The sequence below is a fragment of the Danio rerio genome, chromosome 14 (assembly GCF_052040795.2).
Source record: "Danio rerio strain M-AB ecotype USA chromosome 14, GRCz13ab, whole genome shotgun sequence".
In the NCBI taxonomy this organism is placed as follows: domain Eukaryota; kingdom Metazoa; phylum Chordata; class Actinopteri; order Cypriniformes; family Danionidae; genus Danio; species Danio rerio.
This window is the reverse complement of record NC_141034.1, coordinates 54,700,001-54,720,000: the sequence shown is the minus strand read 5'-3', so window position 1 is coordinate 54,720,000 and position 20,000 is coordinate 54,700,001. Positions and strand designations below refer to the sequence as shown.

Here is a 20,000-nt window from a genome sequence, read left to right as displayed (position 1 = left end):
AAAAGTTTTTCCTTCTTGTTCTTCCTCTTTTTCTTTTTTTTCTATTTGAGGAACTTTGAGTTTTTAGCTTGACATGCAACACGGTGTGATCTCGCCTTGAATTCGTGCATTTTCCCTCCCAGGATCCGTCAAGCGAGCCGATCGCGTCTGAAATTGGCATGACATGATTGGTTGAAATGTGATCAATCAAAGGAGCGTGTTTTTTGACAGTTCAATCAATTGCGCCAGTTTTTCTCCCGGCGTCCCGTTATGCTTACAACAAATGATTGGGAGGCTGGACGCGTGTGGAAAAAAAAAGGGAAGTCTTGCAGGTATTATAGCCTTCAGAGAAGACAGGCAGCAAATTTAAATCCAGTCTCTCGTACCTGAATCTGCGGGCATTAAATTGACTTAAGGGAACGCCTGAGAGCTTTTATTAGATTGTTGTGTTTGGTAACATCCATCTTTTACACAACAATGCTATCTTTCACACGCTACACGGAAATCTTCCTGAACACTGGCTTTTGCTAAAAGGGCAGTGACAGACGGTGAGTGGTGGCTTCAATGCACTTTTGTTAGAGCATTAGTTGACCCAGAAAGTATTTCTTTAGATATAAGAATCTTTTTTTAAGGCAATTGCAATGAACTTGCAAGCTTCGAAGAGCTCCATACAAGATGTCTGAAGTCATGCTATTAACTGTGAAGCACAGGAATGAAGGAATCTTGAACTCAATGAGTGCACAGTTAATGAAGATTCAGATGCATGGTGAATTCTGCTCTGAAAAAGCTATGAACAAAATGTATGAACAAAACGTGTTGCCTTTTTTAAAAATTATATGCCCAAATTAAGGGAATTTTTCCTTAAAACAAGCTAAACGATCTGCCAATGGGGTAAGCAAGTAATCTTATGTCAAAAGGAAAAGCAAGATTATTTTATTTACCTCATTGGCAGATTGTTTAGCTTGTTTTAAGGAAAACGAAAACAGTATTTCTGAGCAGACACAACTTAAAATGCTACTTGATTTAATATATATATATATATATATATATATATATATATATATATATATATATATATATATATATATATATATATATATATATTTATCATAAACACTTCCTGACAAAAGTCTTGTCTTCGATCCTAGCTGTAAGAGCAACACAAAATAACTTGACTTCTAGTTGATCATTTGGAAAAGTGGCAGAAGGAGGATTTTTCAGATGAATCATCACAAATAGTGCAGAAGACCTACTGGAACCCAACTTGGACTAGAAATCAGTCAAGTTTGATGAAGGAAAAATCATGGTTTGGGGTTACATTCAGTATGGGGGCGTGCGAGAGATCTGCAGAGTGGACGGCAACATCAACAGCCTGAGGTATCAAGACATTTGTGCTGCCCATTACATTACAAGGGCAAATTCTCCAGCAGGATAGCGCTCCTTCTCATACTTCAGCCTCTACATCAAAGCTCCTGAAAGCAAAGAAGGTCAAGGTGCTTCAGGATTGGCCAGCCCAGTCACCAGACATGAACATTATTGAGCATGTCTGGGGTAAGATAGAGGAGGCATTGAAGATGAATCCAAAGAATCTTGATGAACTCTGGGAGTCCTGCAAGAACACTTTCTTATTAATCTAAGTGATTTGAGTCATGTCAGAGATGTATGGATGCAGTCCTCCAAGCTCATGATGGAGTCAGACACAATATTCATTCTGTCTCCACTGCAGCAGGACTTTATATTCTATACTGGACATTATTTCTGTTCAGCGACAAGACTTTTGTCTAAGCAAAAGTCTTACTGTCCTAATTAAATCATTAAAAATCAAGGCATGATCATATTTTTTTGTGGTAAAATAAGCATAATCTAGAGGCCTTTACCTTCCATATAAGCCACTTCTGACACCAAATGATCAACTAGAAGTCAACTTATTATTATTATTATTATTTGTTGTTCCTAAAACTTGGATAGTTCTTTTTAGACTGAAAATTGAATGACAAATAGAACGATATATAGACTGACAGACAGAGAGATAGACAGACAGACAGACAGACAGACAGACAGACAGACAGACAGATAGATAGACAGATAGACATAGATAGATAGATAGATAGATAGATAGATAGATAGATAGATAGATAGATAGATAGATAGATAGACAACGATACACAGATAGAACGATAGACAGAACAATACAGATAACACAATAGGGTATATGCTGAAGTATGCTAATAGGACTTTTAATTTGCCAGTAACCTGGTTTAACCACTTCCGGTAAACTGTATGCCAATGCAAAATCAGCGCATTTAAGGTCTTTTTTTCTTTAAAAATCAGCGATCTCCACTGGCTGAGTGATATCCAATATAAAGTGGGTCTCAGATTGTAGAAGAAGCACCGCATTAAATTACATTTCTCCCCGCCATGTCTTTATAAATGAGCATTTATTTTACCCCAGTATATTCAATGGAGCTTCTGCACTAACCTGCCGATTCTGACAGGCATGTGCGAGTAAACGGCTTTTTGTCTCGTTTTACACTCGAGCAACTAAATGAATGATAATAATCTATTCAACTGATTGTTTTTTAATGACATTACAACATTGATGCTGTAAAAGGGACAGTATAAAATGGAAAAAAAAAAAAAAACTCACAATAAAAGGTCACCTGAAGTTTATGAGTATAGGAACAACAACACTGGCTCGGCATATACCCTATTGACAGATAAAACAATAGTTAAAAGGATGGATGGATGGATGGATGGATGGATGGATAGATAATATATAGACAGATAGACAGACAGACAGACAGACAGACAGATAGACAGACAGACAGACAGACAGACAGACAGACAGACAGACAGATAGATAGAAGGATGGATGGATGGATGGATGGATGGATGGATGGATGGATGGATGGATGGATGGATGGATGGATGGATGGATGGATGGATGGATGGATGGATGGATGGATGGATAGATGGATGGACAGGTGGATAGATGGATAGATAGATAGATAGATAGATAGATAGATAGATAGATAGATACAGTTGTTCTCAGTCTATTTCAAATTTCTTATTGGATTGAGAGACTCTATGCAGACAATGTTTGATATTGAATATTTGACTTTGACATTAGTAGTGTGAATCAACATATTGTTTATAAAATAGAATAATTAATACTTAAATAAATCCGCACAAAAACCCTACTAATGTACAGGCAGTTCATATACCCGGATTTGTACCATAATAAAATACCTAATCAACCAGGACAAAATACATTGTTTCATACTGCTAAAATGACAACTTTTAATAATCAAATCAGATCAAATTCCCCTAATGCAATAAAAAACAGGGAAATACCAAAACCAACATACTATATAAAGACCCACAAACGTCTAACTCCTAAATGAACATTATAAGACAACTAAGAGTCTCATTTTCACTCTCTGCATCACAATTAATGACCACTTTTTAATTTAATTAGGTTTTTCTCCACAGATAAACATCATACAGATATTAAAAGGTAAATATTCTCAGAGATTTTGACTTCCCAACCAGATGACTTGATGTAAATGTTGTCATCTTCTGTCCTGTTTTCTTGAAGGTGTGTGTTAGCGCTGAGTCAGGTCCATTCACTGAATCCTGGACAGAGTTTAGTTGCAGAGCTCATATTGCTGTAATGTGAGCGCTGGGAGCAGTGTGCCATTAAATAAAGAGAGTCAGCATCCATAGCATTAGCAATCAAAATACTGATAGACTTCAGGGAAAAAAACAAACATTTCGCCGTGTCTAAGCAAGCTGAGCTCGTGTTTGTGTTGCTTTTTTATATCCAATCCTTTCCCTTATATTGATTTTGCTGAAAAACACTGTGTAATCTATACTATATCAGATGTACCTTAAACTGACGGAGAAAGCAGTCAATGACAGGCTGTACATCTGTCCATCAGCAGCTCTGATTTACCACAGGAGCTTGAGACAGTTTTACACTGTGGCTTTCTGTAAGTACCTGTGTTTGTTTTCTTATTAGAGATCAGGATAGGGGTTTCACCTGGAGTCAACGCAAAACTCCAATACCAGTTCATTTGATTGGTTGATTCTGTTTAATGGGTCATGATCTGCCTTATTTGTGCAAACTCCAAACAGAAATGCCATCTGGTACAGCCGGACTTGAATCAGCAACCTTCTTGCTGTGAGACAACCAATGAGCCACTGCGCCACCCTTTGTAATTCAAACCCCAGCATGTGTAGAATCATGAAAGTCCTTGCTGCATTACCGCACTTAACATTTCACTTACACTTGAGGAAGAGAGGATGGAAGAAAGGAAAGAAAGGAGGAAGGAAATAATAAACAAAGGAAGAAAGGAAAGAAAGGAGGAAGGAAAGAAGATACAAAGGAATAGAATGAAGAAAAGCAGGAAGAAAGGAAGGAAAGAAGGAAGAAAAAATGAAGGAAGAAAAGAAAGAAAGATAGAAGGAAAGAAAGGAAGAAAGAAGAAGAGAAGAAGGGAAAAGAAAGAAGGAGAGAGAAAAATAAAGAACAAATAATGGAAAGAATAAAGAAAAGGAGGAATGAAAGAAGAAAAAGGGAATGAAAGAAAGGATAGAGGGAAGGAAAGAAAAAAAATAAGGAAGACAAAGAAAGGAACAAATGAAGGAGGAAGGAAAGTAAGGAATGAAGTAAGAAAGAAAAGAAGAAAGAAAAAAGAAAGAAAAAATAAGAAACAAATGAAGGGTGGAAGGAATGAAGAAAAACTGAAAGTAGGAAGGAAAGAAGGAAGGATCAAAAGATGAAGGAAGAAAAGAAAAGATAGAAGGAAGGACAGGAAGGAAAGGAAGGAAGGAAACGAAAGAAGGAATGAACAAATAAAAAAAGAAGGAAGAAAGAAATAAATAAAGAAAAAAGGAATGAAAGACAGAAAAAGGAAAGAAAGAAAGAGAATAGAAGAAAAGAACAAAGGAAGGAAGGAAAAAACTAAGAAAGGAAGGAAGAAAAGAAGGAAGAAAGAAGTAAAGCAAGAGAAAGAATGGATAGAAAAAGAAAAAAAGATCAAAAAGATGAAGGAAAGAAGAAAAGGAAGAAAGGAACAAACAAACGAATAAAAGAATAGAAAGAAAGGAACAAATGAAGAAAGGAAGGAAGGAAAAAAGGAGGAGGAAAAAAAGAAAGGAAGAAATTAGAAAATAAAGAGAAAGAAAATATAGAAAGAAGAAGGGAAATAAAAAAAGAATAAAAAGACGGACAAAAAAGGAAAAAGAAAGAAAGAACAAAGAAAGAAAAAAAGAAAGAAAGAAAGAAAGAAAGAAAGGAAGGGAAGGAGGATGGAAGGAAATAATAAAGAGAAAAAAAGAAAGAAAAAAGAAAGAACAAATAAAGGAAGGAAGGAAATAAGAAAAAGAAAAGAAGGAAGGATCAAACAGATGAAGGAAAGAAGAAAAGAAGGAAGAAAGGACAGAATGAAGGAATGAAAAGAAAGGAAGAAAGAAAGGAGGAAGGAACAAACGAAAGAAGGAAGAAAGGAAGTATGAAAAAAGCAGGAAGAAATAAAAAAGGGATAGAAGGAATGAAGAAAAGGAGGAAGGACAGAAAAAAGTATAAAAAGAAGGAAGAAAGAAAGTAAAAAGACAGAAACAAATGAAGGAAGGAAGGAAGGGAGAAAGAAAAAAATGAAAGAAAGGAGGAAAAAAGAACGAGAAAGAAAGAAAGAAAGAAAGAAAGAAAGAAAGAAAGAAAGAAAGAAAGAAAAGGAAGAAATAAATAACAAAAGAAGGAAGGAATAAAGGGAAAAAATAATTAAAAACAAAACAAACAAACAAACAAATGAAGGAGAAAGGAGAAGAGGAAAGTAAGTGAGGGAAAGAAAAAAAGGAAGGAAAGAAAGGAAATCCTCTGCATTACCCCTGCAGACAGCACAGGCTCTCTTTAGGTGTTGTTTAGGTGTTTGGCCTGTATTGAGGGATCATTTCTCATTATTATCATGTGCTGTGTTGTAGTGATTATATATGAGGTATTGATGTATGCAGTATATCGTTTTCTTCTAAGAATCAGCCTGTTTGGCATCGTCTGTTGTCTTGTGGAGAAGGCCGAACCAAAAAGAGTTTAAAATCAGCCGTCATGTCAAGAATGATGCTCCACTGTAAATACTGGAGAGCATCAAACAGCATGTGTGAAACACCCAGACGACCTTCATGTGTTTGGGTGAAATCTGGAGGTCGGGTCAAACACACACAGTCTGGACAGATGCAGCAATTATTCTGAAACACAAATCAAAATAAAGTCCAAATAAAAGCCGACAGCTGACAGAATGTGAGTGTGTGGGCTGCTGAAACGCACAGAGAAGAAGGTGATAATAAAAGCTGAACAATGGCACATCACTAATCCACTGCTTTAAGTTCATCTGGAGCTTCTAGAACAATTAGCAGCTACAGCTTCACCTCCGCATTGCACAGAAAAGCTGGAGAGTTTGTGTGAATACGCGAGATCTCCTCTTTATTTTGAACATTAGAGTGCTGTTTGGGATGTGAATGTGTGAGGCTTCTGGTGTCAGTGGCTTTCAGTAATAACAGGCCATCATGCTGATTTATAAAATAGTAAGGAAGGGGACAGGAAAGAAGGAAGTGAAGGAAAAAGAACGGATGGAAGTAAAGAAAAAAATAGAGAGAAAAAAGAAAATAAAAAAGAAAGAAAGGAAAAAAGTAAGAAGGAAGAAAGAAAAGAAGGAAGGAAATAAGGAAAGAAAGAAAAAGACAAAAGAAAAGGAAGAAAGAAAAGAAAAAAGCATGAAATAAGGAAAAAGAAAAGAAAGAAGAGAAAAGAGAAAATATAGAAAAAGAATGAAAGAGAAAGAAAGAAAGAAAGAAAGAAAGAAAGAAAGAAAGAAAATCAAAGGAAAAATAAGACAGACAACGAAAGGAAGGAAAGAAAGAAAGAAAGAAAGAAAGAAAGAAAGAAAGAAAGAAAGAAGAAAAGAAATAAAGAAAGGAAGGAAAGGCAAAATAAGACAGAAAACGAAAGGAAGGAAAAAAAAGAAAGAAAGAAAGAAAGAAAGAACGAAAATGAAAGGAAAAATAAGAGACAACGAAAGAAAGAAAGAAAGAAAGAAAGAAAGAAAGAAAGAAAGAAAGAAAAAGATTGAAAGAAAGAAAGAAAGGATAGACGGAAATAAAAGAATTGTCTTCTGGTAATAACAGTCTGTCCTGTAGGTTAATTCTGCAGACGAGTGATCGTCTGATTGAGCATCACACTGGTTTAAAGTGCAGACCGCATCACTGTTTGCTGCAGTTTGTTTGTCTTCTGTTTTTCAGCAGATGATGATTCAGTAGTCCAGCATGTTCACTAAACAGCAGATGTCTTTAGAAACATCACACATCCACACATGAATGAGTGCAAAGCTCTAACATTAAAAACATTTCAACAACTAAATATAGTCTGTGTGCTTATTCTTTATTATTTATTATGATAAAACCCTCATATCGGCCACTTTATTAGGTACACCTGCCCAACTGCACATTAACTCAAATTTCTAATCAGCCAATCACATGGCAGCAACTCAATGCATTTAGGCATGCAGACATGGTCAAGACGATCTGCTGCAGGTCAAACAGAGCATCAGAATGAAGAAGAAACGGGATTTAAGGAACTTTGAACGTGACATGGTTGTTGTTGCCAGCCGGGCTGGTCTGAGTATTTCAGAAACTGCTGATCTACTGGGATTTTCACACACAACCATCTCTAGGGTTTATAGAGAATGGTCTGACAAAGGGGAAATATACAGTGAGCGGCAGTTCTGTGGGCGCAAATGCCCTGTCCATCCCAGCGTTCAGAAGAGAATGGCCAGACTGGTTTCAGCTGATAGAAAGACAACAGTAAGTCAAATAAGCACTCGATACAACCGAGCTCTGCAAAAGAGCATCTCTGAACACACAATCCGTCCAACCTTGAGGCGGATGGGCTACAGCAGCAGAAGACCACACCGGGTGACACTCCTGTCAGCTAAGAACAGGAAACTGAGGCTGCAATTCACACAGGCTCACCAAAACTGGACAATAGAAGATTGGAGAAACGTTGCCTGCTCTGATGAGTCTCCATTTCTGCTGCCACATTAGGATGCTCGGATCAGAATTTGGCATCAACAACATGAAAGCATGGATCCATCCTGCCTTGTATCAGCGGTTCAGGCTGGTGGTGGTGGTATAATGTGTGGGGGATATTTTCCTGGCACACTTTGGGCTCATTAGTACCAACTGAGCATCGTGTTGCTGACCATGTCCATCCCTTTATGAGCACAGTGCTTTCCTCTTCTGATGGCTGCTTCCAGCAGGATAACACACCATGTCATAAAGTGTAAATCATCTCAGACTGGTTTCTTGAACATGACTGTACTCAAATGGCCACCACAGTCACCAGATCTCAATCCAATAGAGCATCTTTGGGATGTGGTGGAACGGGAGATTGGCATCATGGATGTGCAGCCGACAAATATGCAGCAACTGTGTGATGCTATCATGTCAATATGGAGGAAAATCTCTGAGCAATATTTCCAGTACCTTGTTGAATCTATGCCACGAAGGGTTTAGACAGTTCTGAAGGCAAAAAGGGGTCCAACCACATACTAGTAAGGTGTCCCTAATAAAGTATAAAGAGTGTATATAGCTGCTGATTAACCTGTGGGGCTTTATTCTGTGAGAACAACCGGCTGGATGTACATTATCCAATGGCGAGACTGGCCAATCAGAATTATGAGCCATAATATATGGAAAGACTTCCCAAAAAAGCGACGCAGTGGCGCAGTAGGTAGTGCCAGGAAACAATTTGCACTATAGCCGCTTCAAAATACTGTATTCTGCGAGATTTAAGAGCATTTTGCCTCATGGGGACCAAAAGAAAGGTCCCTACAAGTCAAAATATCTGGAATTGCAATAATTGTGTGAACACTTAGTCCCCACAACTTCAGGAATACAAGGCACACACACTCACAAAAAGTAAACACACAACTAGAATATCAACTAGCACTGCTGCACCAGGATCTCACTACTTATTCTTCACATCACTATGCAGTATTTTCTCTTTCTGAATATAATAATATAGATTTGAAATCTCGGTCGTCTGGGTGGAGCACTTGTCAATCATCGCTGTCACTCTGGCTTTCTGCAGCGACGGCTCGTCTTTAATTCACTCCCTTCAGGTCATCATTACCTCGCCGGCACTGAGTGATTCGGTCTTGAGCTGGAGGTTTTCTCTCAGTGTAAATGCAGTCGGTCTCAGCAGTGAACTTGTACTGCGTTTGTCCAGTCCGCCTCCCTCACCGTAGTACACTTCCTATGTGCAGGAGCGTAATGTCTGGAGGGAAAGGTCAAGCGCAGACAGTATGAGTAATGTGAGAGAAACGGGGGCTCTGGATCTGAAAATCTCCACGCTGAGGAAAAGGTGCATTACGTGGCTTTACAATCAATACTTTCCCCAGCAGAAATATCACAAATGCGTCATTACGGGAGGAGTGCAACATTGTGACAAGACGAATTTAATAGATTGTAAAAATAAATGCAATTAAAGAGAAAATTCGTAGCACTGCTGTGAAACTTGTAATTCTTTTTCAAATATTTCCAACACAGGCTCATTCTTTTTTTTTTTTTTTTTTTTTTAGTAGAATATGCAAAAATCATACAGATACAAGAAAAAAAAATCAACAAATAACAAATACAAAGAAACGAAACAAAAACAAAACAAAAACAACAACAATATAGTCATGTACTGGTATGTGCTTGAGTGTGTGTGTGTGGGTGTGTGTATGCATGTAAAGGTAACTTGGTGGACAGGTCAGAGTACATACATAAGGGACAATAACAGTCAATAAATGAAGCAAGTGTCACAGATATAGATAAAACATATAGAAAGAAACCAGTCAGAGGTAGGGAGTAAAAACAATGCTTATTAATGTATGATAGTAAAAATGAGAGTAAAAAGAGAGAAAGGACAACAATAATAACTGACAGCAATAATAATAAATCACAAGTGCTACACCAACTACTACTACAGAAAGTTACTTATATTACAACTACTACTGCTTCTACTACAGCCACAACCACGACTACTACTACTACAATGTCTACTAATACTGATACTACTACCACTACTGATACTACTATAGCGTTTGCTACAACTAATACAACAACGTCTACTGCTACTACTACTACTACTACTACTACCACCACAATCACTTCTACTACATCTACATCAACAACATCTACTACTGATATTACTACACCAACAACGACTACTACTATTACTGTAACAACCACACCATTACTACTTCTGCTACTACTATACCAATGACATCTACTACTACATGAACTACTACTTCAATAATCTCCGTAACAATTACTCAATAACAATCGATACTATTACAATGTCTACTACTTCAATTACTACTACTACTACAACTACTACAACTACTACAACTACTACACAGGCTCATTCTGAAAGTGTAGCCCTGTTTACATTTCTGCAGATCGGATATTATGTATGCAGAAGTACGTACGGCTGCATTTCGTCTTTAAACCGAATGCTGCGAGGTAGTCTGACGCCGTTCCTTTTCGAGCTACCAGCGGACCGATTACCTCCATATGGACGGCTTTCCTACTGTTACCAGTTTGACACCGCGTACGCATGACGATTTGAGACGCAGAGAGGAGTTGAGCATGATGACAGGGTTTGAGTCCGCTTCCAGGAAGCAGGTAAGACAAAAAGCTAAATAATAAACAACAATAGGATGAGAACGTGGTAAAAATGTCTTTTTCTGAATTGCTTTTGAAAACACTATCGGTTGGGTCTATGGAAGGAGGAGGGTGGGTCAGTCGTTCGATCAGTCAGTAAGTCAGTCGACAGTGGCCTCTGGTGGATTTATGTGAGGACAGCAGGCGCGAATGACACTCGCGAGAGAAATTTGAGATCTGAAAAAGCATACACAGCGGCCTCTAGTGGATTTACACGAGAACAGCAGGCATGAATAGCACTCGCGAGAGAAACCCGAGATCTGAAAAAGCATACACAGCGGCCTCTAGTGGATGTACGCAAGAACAGCAGGGGCGAATGGCACTCGGGAGAGAAATTCAAGATATGAAAAAGCCTACACAGCGGCCTCTAGTGGATTTACTTGAGAACAGCAGGGTGAAATGACAATGGCGAGAGAAACTTGAGATCTGAAAAAGGGTGTCAGCAGCCTCTAGTGGATTTACTCGAGAACAGCAGGCGCGAATGGCACTTGCGAGAGAAATTTGAGATATAAAAAGGCATACAACGCAGCCTCTGGTGAATTAATGTGAGAACAGGAGGTTCGAATGGCACTCGCGAGAGAAATTTGAGATCTAAAAATAGTGTACACAGCGCACTCTAGTGGATTTACGCAAGAACAGCAGTTGTGAATGACTCTCCCAAGAGAAACTTGAGATCTGAAAAGGCGTACACAGCGGCCTCTAGTGGATTTACGCAAGCACGGCAGGTGCGAATGGCACTAATGAGAGAAATTCGAGATCGGAAAAGCCTACATAGCGCACTCCAGTGAATTTACTCAAGAACAGCAGGCTCAAATGACAATGGCGAGAGAAACTTGAGATCTGAAAAAGTGTACACAGCGACCTCTAGTGGATTTACACAAGAACAGCAGACGTTAATGGCACTCCTAAGAGAATACTAAGATCTAAAAAAAGCACACACAGCAGCCTCTAGTGGATTTACGCAAGAACAGCAGGCGCGAATGGCACTCACGAGAGAAATTTGAGATCTGAAAGAGCATACACAGCGGCCTCTAGTGGATTTACTCGAGAACAGCAGGTGCGAATGGCACTCGCGAGAGAAATTTGAGATATAAAAAGGCTTACACAGCAGCCACTGATGAATTTATGTGAGAACAGCACGTGTGAATGGCACTCGAGAGAAATTCAAGATCTGAAAAAGCGTACACAGCGTACTCTAGTGGATTTACTCGAGAACAGCAGGCGAGAATGGCACTTGAGAGAGAAATTTGAGATATAAAAAGGCATACACCGAAGCCTCTGGTGAAATAATGCGAGAACAGCAGGCGCGAATGGCACTCGAGAGAGAAATTTGAGATTTAAAAAAGCGTAGACAGCACTCTCTAGTGGATTTACTCGAGAACAGCAGGCGTGAGTGGCACTCCCAAGAGAAACCTAAGATCTAAAAAAAAAACATACACAGCAGCCTCTAGTGGATTTACGCAAGAACAGCAGGCGCGAATGGCACTCACGAGAGAAATTTGAGATCTGAAAAAGCATACACAGCGGCCTCTAGTGGATTTACTCGAGAACAGCAGACGCGAATGGCACTTGCGAGAGAAATTTGAGATATAAAAAGGCTTACACAGCGGCCTCTAATGAATTTATGCGAGAACAGCAGGTGTGAATGGCACTCGAGAGAAATTCAAGATCTGAAAAAGCGTACACAGCGCACTCTAGTGGATTTAATTGAGAACAGCAGACGTGAATGGCACTCGCAAGAGAAACCTGAGATCTGAAAAACCATACACAGTGCCCTCTGGTGGATTTACACAAGAACAGCAGGCATTAATGGCACTAAAGAGAAATATGACATCTGAAAAAGCCTACACTGCGACCTCTGGTGAATTTATGCGAGAACAGCAGGTGTGAATGGCTCTCGCAAGAGTAACTTGAGATCTGAAAAGGCGAACGCAGCGGTTTCTAGTGGATTTACGCAAAAATTGAGATCTGAAAAAGCATACACTGCTTTTGTCTGGTGACTGGGCTGGCCAATCCTGGAGCAGCTTGACCTTCTTTGCTTTCAGGAGCTCTGATGTGGAGGCTGAAGTATGAGAAGGAGTGCTATCCTGCTAGAGAATTTGCCCTCTCCTGTGGTTTGTAATGTAATGGGCAGCACAAATGTCTTGATACCTCAGGCTGTTGATGTTGATCATCCACTCTGCAAATCTCTCACATGCCCACATACTGAATGTACACCCAAACCATGATTTCTCCTTCACCAAACTTGACTGATTTCTGTGAGAATCTTGACTCCATGCGGGTTCCAGTTGGTTTTCTGCAGGATTGGTGATGATTTGGATGCAGCTCAACAGATGATTCATCTGAAAAAATCCACCTTCTGCCACTTCACCAAATGATCAACTAGAAGTCATTATCTGTTGCTCTCACAACTGGGATCCACAACAAGACTGTTGTCAGGTGGTGTATATTGTTCAGCACTAGTATGCATTCTATACATAAACCGTGCCAGGGTAATGTGGATTTGTTTGCTAAACAAGCCAGTATTGAACATGCATGTGGCATGACAGAAGATATACTAGTGACATATATAGACTTGGAGGCATCTGACGGCCTTCAACAACACATTTGAATAATGGCTTTGAGAAACACTGGCAGGTCTCATAGTCACGTCAATTAAGATGAAATATTCTTCTGGAAGTGTTTGATAACCTGCGACTAGCTGGATGTCTGACAGCATATTTTAAACAACGCCAAGAGAATGCAAATGGGCGTATAAAAAAAAAAGCCATAGGATTTTGATATAGACCACCTTCAGGTGCGATAACAGATGTCATTAATCAAAGATTCAACGTACTGTAAAAGCGTAGGCTCGATATATGCTGGAAATATGAGGAGTTTCTCTACATTATAGCTGCGAGCTCATTTGAACACGTTACTGAAGGAAATTAGAGCTCGCTTGAAGAATGTCAAAATGTTGAGAATCCACACTTATATACAGTATAACAGATGATGAACGCCGCTTTATTAAATACACTCATTTACATAGACATAATCAGAATGCAATGATCATATTTAAGCAGCTTTACTTCCTTACATTTACTAAATGATAATCAGCATTTATGAAAGGACAGATCAATTTTACAGCATCTTCACAAACTTGAAATCAAGAAATATTAACAGATCGATGAATGCAAATGAACCATTCGATGCATTCACTAATTGAAACTTACTCTGAATTTCTCAATATTAATTATACAATATTAATCAGCTAAATCAAAACTTGATAAATGCAGGATTCAGTCTAATACTTGATAAATAAGAATTTTAATATAATTATTCATTCATTTTCTTGTCGGCTTACTCCCTTTATTATTCCGGGGTCGCCACAGCGGAATGAACCGCCAACTTATCCAGCACATTTTTACGCTGTGGATGCGCTTCCAGTCGCAACCCATCTTTGGGAAACATCCACACTCATACACTACGGACAATTTAGCCTACCCAATTCTTTGGAAAGTGGGGGAAACCGGAGCACCCGGAGGAAACCTAGCGAACGCAGGGAGAACATGCAAACTCCACACAGAAACACCAACTGAGCCAAGACGAGCTGAGGTTCGAACCAGTGACCTTCCTGCTGTGAGGTAACCGTAGGTAGTGCTGTCGCCTCACAGCAAGAAGATCGCTGGTTCGAGCCATGGCTGGGTCAGTTGGTGTTTCAGTGTGGAGTTTGCATGTTCTCCCTGCGTTCGCGTGGGTTTCCTACGGGTGCTCCGGTTTCCCCCACAGTCCAAAGACATGTGGTACAGGTGAATTGGGTAGTCTAAATTGTCCGTAGTGTATGAGTGTCAAAATGTCAAAGCGCGAATCATGTCAGACTGGTTTCTTGAACATGACAATGAGTTCACTGTACTCAAATGGCCTAGACAGTCACCAGATCTCAATCCAATAGAGCACCTTTGGGATGTGGTGGAAGGGGAGATTGGCATCATGGATGTGCAGCCGACAAATCTGCAGCAACTGTGTGATGCTGTCATGTCAATATGGAGCAAAATCTCTGGGGAATATTTCCAGTATCTTGTTGAATCTCTGCCACGAAGGATTAAGGCAGTTCTGAAAGCAAAAGGGCATCCAACCACATACTTGTAAGGTGTACCTAATAAAGTGGCCGGTATTTACTAACATGAGCTAATTACAAACAACATTTCATTTAACTCTAGCCTAGCCAGCAGCCAATCACTGATGACCTTTAAACTTACTAGCCACTCCCTAGCAACCACTTATGGCACCCTAGCAACTGTCTATAGACTTCCATTGTAAAAAGACTGCCATTGACTTAACATTGAGTCAAATTTTGTGAGCTCATAACTCTGCATCAGACTGTCCAACAGACTAGAGTCAGGCCTCATTCAACTCAGTTTAGCCAGGAGCCAATTACTGATGACCTTTAGACTTACTAGCCACTCCCTAGCAACAAATTTTAGCACCCTTGCAACTGTTATAAACTATGACTAGCTGTTCTAACACATGCTAGTAGTTTTAACATGCTACTGACATGCTAATCTTGCTAGAAACATGCTAGCACATGCTAATTTATGCTAGTAACATGCTAATTCATGCTAGAATCATGCTAGTAGCATGCTAGAATCATGCCAATTCATGCTAGAAACATGCTAGTAACATGCTAATTCATGCTAGAATCATGCTAATAACATGCTAGAATCATGCTGGTTACATGCTAATTCATGCTAGCTATATGCTTATTCATGCTAGAATCATGCTAATTCATGCTAGAACCGTGCTAACATGCTAATTCATGCTAGTAACATGCTAGTTCATGCAAAAATCATGCTAGTTACATGCCAATTCATGCTAGGATAATGCAAACATGCTAATTCATGCTAGGATAACGCTAATAACATGCTAATCCATGCTAGTAACATGCCAATTCATGCTAGAATCATGCTAGAACCATGCTAGTTGCATGTTAATTCATGCTAGAATCATGCTAGCAACATGCTAATTTATGGTACAATTATGCTAATAACATGCAAATTCATGCTAAAAGCATGCTAGTAACATGCTACAATCATGCTAATAACATGCTAATTCATGCTAGTGACATGCCAATTCATGCTAGAATCATGCTAGGACCATGCTAGTTGCATGTTAATTCATGCTAGAATCATGCTAGCAACATGCTAATTTATGGTACAATTATGCTAATAACATGCAAATTCATGCTAAAAGCATGCTAGTAACATGCTACAATCATGCTAATAACATGCTAATTCATGCTAGTGACATGCCAATTCATGCTAGAATCATGCTAGGACCATGCTAGTTGCATGTTAATTCATGCTAGAATCATGCTAGCAACATGCTAATTTATGGTACAATTATGCTAATAACATGCAAATTCATGCTAAAAGCATGCTAGTAACATGCTACAATCATGCTAATAACATGCCAATTCATGCTAGAATCATGCTAGGACCATGCTAGTTGCATGTTAATTCATGCTAGAATCATGCTAGCAACATGCTAATTTATGGTACAATTATGCTAATAACATGCAAATTCATGCTAAAAGCATGCTAGTAACATGCTACAATCATGCTAATAACATGCCAATTCATGCTAGAATCATGCTAGGACCATGCTAGTTGCATGTTAATTCATGCAAGAATCATGCTAGCAACATGCTAATTTATGGTACAATTATGCTAATAACATGCAAATTCATGCTAAAAGCATGCTAGTAACATGCTACAATCATGCTAATTCAAGCTAGAATCATGCTAGTAACATGCTTTTTGCACTTTAAAACCACTTCAACTTTCAGACTCTGCTTTTCCAGTCACCATAAAGTTTTCCTCAAAACTTGAATATCTAGTTGCAAACTGATGTCGCTTTTCCCCCCTCAAACCATCCAATGTAACGCCAATGACGACACGTGTTGGTGTTTTTATTATTTAGTTTATTTTAACCAAGGCGGCGAACGTGTAAAACAAGCAATCAGCAGTGAACTCTCCAAGCATTACAAAACATCAACAGAAATGAAAACATTACTTTTACACTACAGTCATTCTCAGAAACAAGAGAGAAACACAAACATCCCAAAGCAGATCTAAATCCACAGGACACTCTGACATGCAATTAAGCTGCAAAGAAAACAAAAAAAACAATGAATAAAAAAAATAAAATAATAATAATCTGTCACACATCCTCCTCCGACCCCAACACAGCCGTTTTTATAAATGCAGCAGCAAGTACAAGTGTAGAAGTCAGGCTGGAAGTGGCGTACGGATGCTTCAGTCGTCATCACACATCCATGCGTGACAGCAATGTGCATGGATGACTGGAACGGCACTCAAGAAGCAACACTTTACCACCCACCGCTCCCGCTAACGTCAAACACATTTCCCCTATTGACCAGTCAAATCTGCATTTCTGAGACGAGCATCATCCTGCTCATCACAATCTGGGGAAGCACAGTTAAAGGGATAGTTCACCCCAAAAATAAACATAGCCTCATGTTTACCCTCTTCCTCAGGTGGTTTCAAGTTTCTTTCTTTGGTTGAACACTGAAGAAGATATTTTGAATCATGTAACCGTTGACTTCCATTGTAGGGAAAGCAAACACTAAGGAAGACAATGGTTACAGGTTTCCAGCGTTCTTCAAAATATCTTCTGTGTTTAACAGAGGAGTGTGCTTGGTATTTTTGTGTTTAACAAACAAGCCTGGAACTAAAGTGAGAGAAATGACAGAAATTTTAGTTTTGAGTAAACTTTCCCTTTAATATGCACAATTAAAAGGATAGTTCATGCAAAAATAAACATTCACTCACGTTTACTCTCTTCCTCGGGTGGATTTAAACATTGAGTTTCTTTCTTTGGTTGAAGACTGAAGAATATTTTGAAGCTGAAAACGTGTAACCATTGACTTTCAAAGTAGGGTAAACAAATACTGTGAAAGTCATTAGTTACAGGTTTCTGGCTTTCTTCAAAATATCCTCTTTTGTATTTATCAAAAGGACGAGTGTTGGGCCTTTTGTGTTTAACAAACTATTTTTAATTTAAATTAAATTAAATTTTATTTTTTTATTTAAATTTCGGGTGAACTACCCCATTAATATGACTGCATAATTATAAGGATAGTTTACCCCCGAATGAACGTTTACTCTCTTGGTTGTGTCAAACATTGAGTTTCTTATGAACTGACTTCTATAGTAGGAAAAACAAATATGTTGTAAGTCAATGGTTACAGGTTCTCAGCTTTCTCCAAAATATCTTTCCGTTTAAAAAAAAGAAAGTGTTTGGTCTTTTGTGTTTAACAAACAGGTCTGGAACAAAAGCTGGAGAAATAATGACAGAAATGGTCATTTCGGGTGAACTACCCCTTTAATTTGAATTGAAGTTCACACAAAAACAAACATTTACTCAAGTTGACTCTTCCTGAAGTGGTTCCAAAACCTGAGTTCACATGTTTGCCGGAAAAAAAAAGACATTTTGAAGAAAACCAAAAACCTGTAACTATTGATTTCCATATTAGAAATGTTTTTTTGTTCATTTGCCTGTGTAAGTCAATGATTTCAGGTGTCCAGCTTTCTTCAAATATATCTATTATCTTTAATAAAAAGTGTGTTTGGCCTTCTTTTGTGTTTAACAAACAGGTCTGGAACAAAAGTGAGAGAAATAATGACATTTAAATTTTGGGTGAACTACCCCTTGAATATGAATGCACAATTAAAAGGGACAGTTCACCCAAAAATTAACATTTACTTGCTATTTACTCTCTCAAATGGTTCTGTTGAACACACAAGAATATATTTTGAAGCTGAAAACCTGGAACCATTGACTTCTATAGCAGGAAAAACAAATACTGTGCAAGTAAATGGTTACAGGTTTCCAGCTTTCTTCAAAACATCTTCTTATGTAAAAATAGTGTGTTTGGTCTATTTCAGAGAAATTTCAGTTTTGGGTGAACTACCCCTTTAATATGAATACACAATTAAAAAGGTAGTTCACGCAAAAATAAACATTTACTCACTATTTACTCTTCCTTTAGTGGTTCCAGCCCTTTGAGTTTGATTGAACACTTATATATATATATATATATATATATATATATATATATATATATATATATATATTTTTTTTTTTTTTTTTTTTCAGAAAGCTGGAAACCTGTAACCATTGACTTCTACTGGTTTCCGACTTCAAAATATCTTCTTTTGTGTCTGGAACAAAAGTGAGAGAAAAAATGACAACTTTACATTTTGGGTAAACTACCTCTTTAATATGAATGAACAATTAAAGGGTCAATTACAGTTCACCCAAAAATGAACATTTACTCAATATTTGCTCTATTCATTGAGGGGTTTAAAACTTTTGAGTTTCTTCGATTGAAAGCAAATATTGCAGAAAGATGAAAACCTGTAACCATGGACATCCATAGTAGAAAAAAAACAAATTCAATGGAAGTCAATGGTTACAGGTTTACGGCATTCTTCAAAAAATCTTCTTTTGTGTTAAACAAAAAATTAACCCAAACAAATCTGAAACAAAAGTAAAGGATGACGTGCATAAATGACAGAAATGTCACTTTTGGGTGAACTATCCCTTTAATATGAATGCATTTGTTTTCACCTACAGATATATTTAACACACAAGCTGAACACACTAACATGGTGTATGAGCAATATTAATCATTCACAAATCAAGGGAAGCACAATTAAAGAGACAGTTCACCCAAAAATAAATATTTACTCACCATTTAATCCCTCAAATGGCTCCAAACCTTTCAGTTTCTTGTTGAACACACAAGAAAATATTTTAAAGCTGAAAATCTGTAACCATTGACTTCCATAGCTGGAAAAACGCATATTTAAGGTCAATGGTTACAGGTTTTCAGCTTTCTTAAAAATATCTGTTCAACAAAAAATAAACCCAAACAGGAACAAAAGTGATAAAAATAATGGTATAATTATCAATTTTGTGTGAACTACCCCTTTAATAATACGAATGCATTCATTTTCTACCTAAAGATATATTTAACACGCCAGCTGAAAACGTTAAACTTGCATGGTGCATGAGAAATATCGATCGCTATGATTTTGGACGCTACTTTAAAGCGTTCAGGGTGCTTGATACCATTTATCATTGGTGGTTTTGGAGGCTCAGCCATTCGGCCCAAGAGTTCTCCACCTTTTATGAAGCGCTCCTGTGAATAAGAGGCGTCTGTGTCTGAGTCATGGAGGAGAGCAGAAGCCTAA

The 20,000-nt window shown here is 38.2% G+C and overlaps 1 protein-coding gene across 1 annotated transcript in view; it reads right to left on the bottom strand.

Annotated features, from left to right (window-relative positions):
• nsd1a (nuclear receptor binding SET domain protein 1a) overlaps positions 1 to 20,000 on the bottom strand; it is a 1,446,438-nt gene that overhangs the window by 401,736 nt on the left and 1,024,702 nt on the right. The window lies entirely within an intron of this gene.